Below are 4,438 nucleotides of genomic sequence, written 5' to 3'. Positions count from 1 at the left end.
AGAAACATAACTTGAACTTACCTAAGTCAAATCATTAATCAAACTTAGAAGAATTAGAACGCTAAGAGGAGAAAAGAGGTCAAGAACCCTAGTTCAAGGACGCAGAAATGTTCCATCAGTTCCAGCCCCGAAATCGAAAGGTTTCTCCGTGAAATTCGTCACCAGGTATGTGGTATTTCACTAGTGGGTTCCTTTCACCCATTACATCCCTAGAATTCAGTCAGTTTCTTGATTCCCTTATTATGAATAGACCTAGGGTTTCTAGAATTTCAACAGATCATCATGAATTAGTTATTTAAATGTTCTAAATCAGATTATCATGTTATTGATTAGTTTCTCGCATGAATTTCAGAACCCTAGCTATGTATTTCTTTAGTTCTTGAATTACACATACTAGGTCAGATATCTCAGTTATTCAGCTATACATGCCTCAGTTATTAATGCATCATTATCAGATTAATTATTGCATTCTCAGTTTGCATGTTCAGTTCGAGCTATCCAGTATTTACAGAAATTCAGTCATAATCGGTTATTAGTAGCTCCCACAGTTCAGTCAGACTCTATTGCATTGACCATATTTCAGTACAGTCAGTATTCAGTCTCAGCATGTTATAAATTTGGTCATTGCATCAGTTAGCTCAGTATTCAGTATTTTCAGTATCTATATCATGTTCAGATTATTTCATTGCTTTATTGCTTTGTTCAGTTATATGTTATTTCAGCTTTACTCTATCCTGCATGCTCAGTACCTTTCAAGTACTGACGCATACGTGCGCTACATCTTCTCGTGATGTAGGTTCAGGTTCTCAGCAACCAGATCACGCTTAGATCTATTCCCGATCTTTAGTTCAACAGCATCAGTGGTGAGTCCTCATTCTTCGAGGACTAGTGACATGTTTATCTTTATCGCTTTTAGTCTTCAGTTTCAGTTTTGCTAGATCTAGTTGGGGCATGTCCCAACATTTCTTATCAGTTTAGAGGCTTATTTCAGACATAGTTAGATTCAGCTTAGAGTTGAGTTAATATCTTCTTTGTAGTAAACTCATCAGTTTTCATATATCTCAGATATAGTATATGGGCTTTCCCCATCATTTCAGACTTACTTTATGATTTAGCTTCCGCATCAGTTATTATTGTCTTTAGTATGCTCATGATCATGCCAGCAGGGTTAGCTTGGGATCACCTGTGGTCCTAGGTCCCATGTCCGCGTCTTGGGGGTAGCTTGGGGTGTGACAGTCTTATTCATAAGTGTGAAGCGCGCTACATTTATGAATGAGAGGCTACAGGATGCTTAGGAAACTTCACTTTTTCAGTACTCTAAGACTTGTGATAGAGTTTAAATCTATAAGGTCTCTGTCATAATCCTTATTTGATGGTCTACATGATATGACTACTCGAAGGGCTTATGATAGAAGGACCGAGGGAGAAGATGTTGGTCAAGGAGCTCTTCCTCAAGCTCCTTAAGCTCCGATTGACCCTTTGGCCAAGCAAGTGACTAATGAGGAGTTTAGGATTGGTTTTCAAGTGTTGGCTCAAATCGTGACGGCCCAAGCCAATAGGGAGGTTTTCAACCCCGTGAACCCAAATGTAGGTATGGCGGCATCTAGAGTGAGGGACTCCACTAGGATGAATCCTCCGAAATTCTATGGTTCTAAGGTTGAGGAAGATCTTCAAGAGTTCATTCATGAGGTTTACAAGGTCTTGACTATTATGGGAGTGACTCCGGTGGAAAAGGCGGAATTGGCCGCTTATCAAATTAAGGGCGTTGCTCAAATTTGGCTCAACCAATGGAAGAAAGCAAGATCGGTAGATGTGGGTCCCTTAGAATGGGAAAGCTTCAAGTCCGCTTTTCTTGATAGGTTATTTCCTCTTGAGATGAGGGAGGCAAAAGTGCTTGAGTTTATTAATCTTCGACAAGGGAATATGAGTGTGAAAGAATATGCTTTGAGGTTCACTCAATTGTCAAAATATGCTCCTTCTATAGTTGTCGACTCTAGGGCAAGGATGAGCAAGTTCGTTTGTCACGACCCGAGAGCACCTCCTAGTCGTAACATGGCGTACTCGACCTCTCGGAGGTCTTATACAAGCCCTTAGCATATCATGAACATAAAAGCGTATGAAAATAGCGGAAAATTTAAAACTTTTCTTTACAATCGAAGTCTTCATAAAATAAGAGAGAGTCTATGACGCTATGTCTCAAACCATCTATAACATTTAGAATAACAACTCTTTCATAACAACTTAGGGACACGGCCCTTACATAATAATTACTAGGGACACGACCCTTACACAATTCTAAAGACATAAAACATAAAGACATAATGACATAAGTGTATGAGGTAGGTTCATCCTCGAAACTATGAGGACTTCCCAAGTCTTCATTCCCAAGCTCCTTAGAAACCTAACTTCCAAGCATAAGACATCACAACACCAAACCCTACACTTTGTAAAATTGTAGAAGAAATATGGGTTAGTACAACACACGTACTAAGTATGAAAGCCATGCAAGTAAAACCATTAAAAAATGCTTAAAGGGACATTTAGTTGAAACCATGATTTATGCACTTTTGAACACCATTCATTAGAAGAGTTGGAGAACATAAGTCATTAAGAACTCACATATAGTTTATCAAACACAAGGGTAACACATCAACAAAGCATAGTCTCCAAACATAGTCATAATGCATATATCACTCATTACAAGACATAATACTCATGCATAGTCAATATCAAGGTCATTGCATCATAATAGAGTAATCACATAAGAAACCCTAGGTTCTACTTGTGCAATGCATAGGTAGGGCCCATAGGATCACCATGCTCATACTTATCATACATTAGTCTTATCCATAGGTCATATACATAGTAAGGTGACATTCGCAAACATTAGTTCATATCTAGAAAAGTCAATCATTAACATAATACAATTAAAACATGCATTATTCATAATCTTCATAATAAGATAGAACAACACCATTAAGGCATAGTTCATGCAACATGTTAATATCATACATCTTAGTCATAATTCAAATCGTCCATATCATAGGTAAACCATCTTCATAACTCCTTCATGAACTCACTTGTGCAATGTACACATGAAGGCCCATACCCCCACATATACTAAGCTAATTCATAAAGAAGTCATAAGTGAAGTTCACATGCATAATCATCATTCATATCTTACATTAAGTGAAGCCAACCTTAACATGTTTTTCATCTTTTAAATCACTCTGTAAGACACCACTCATAACCCCCTTTTCAAGCCTACTAGTGCAATGTACATATGAAGTCCCATACCCCCATATATACTAAGTAAACCATCAAGAAGTCATAAGCATAGTCACATACTTCATTAATCATCATGATAAGCAAACTAACCATAATATCATTCATAAGTAACCATGCATGAAGAACTCACACTAGAACCCCTCTTAAGACCCATTTGTGCAATGCATAGGCAACATCCCATTCCATTACCTACACTAAGTAGTATCCTCCAAGTAGCCTAGCTAGAGTTCATGTCCTTATCTTCATTCATATTTTAAGCATTCGGGAAACTTCGCCATAACCGACATAGACCATGAGAGCTACATGGAATCTGGTGTTCTACTCCCACACCCAAAAGAGAGTGTTCCACTTGCCAAGGTGGAACTAACATAATAGCTATCTAGGTGGATCCACTAGCTAATACCTATGTGGGAAAACATAGTTAAGAAACAAGGAGATTCCTACTAGAAAGCCGGACTTGCTAAACGTAGAAGGTTTCCATCTCATGAGACAACATATATATTTTGCGAACCCGGACTTGCTAAACGTAAAAGGAACCTATATGGGAAGCCGGACTTGCTAAACGTAAAAGCTTCCATCTCATATTCATGTTCACTCGGTGCTAAGCACAATTCCTTTTTAAAGTAGTATTAGGCCTTTACTTACACATTAATTCAATAAGGAGTATATTAGGGATTCAACCCATCATTAATCATATAGCTCACAAGTCCTAAGATGAGAATAACCTTTCATCGTAGAACCATCAACATATAATAATGTTCACTCATAAAATAGTCATATAGTGTTCATGAGATTTTCCTTCTATTCATCATACCAACACTACCATAATCATAGCTTAACATTCATGTCTGTATCATAGCATACTTGTCAACATTTGGGGTTGTAGGGAAGAGGAAACATAACTCACTCACTACAATTCATAATCAAGTAGCACCTCCACCATAAGTGGATCAACAATTCAATATATAAACATTCATCAATTTGACAATCTTCATTCATAACCTTCAAGGATCACATCAAGATTAAACCCTAATTTATTGGTAATCATACATAATTTAGGTAATATCATCATACAAACATGAATTACCTAGCATTACATTCAATTGAAAACCTTCAATCACTATTCAACACAAACTAGGGTTAGAATTGG

This window comes from Solanum tuberosum, unplaced genomic scaffold (assembly GCF_000226075.1).
Source record: "Solanum tuberosum cultivar DM 1-3 516 R44 unplaced genomic scaffold, SolTub_3.0 scf00100, whole genome shotgun sequence".
Classification (NCBI taxonomy): Eukaryota; Viridiplantae; Streptophyta; class Magnoliopsida; order Solanales; family Solanaceae; genus Solanum; species Solanum tuberosum.
This window is presented reverse-complemented; position numbering follows the sequence as displayed.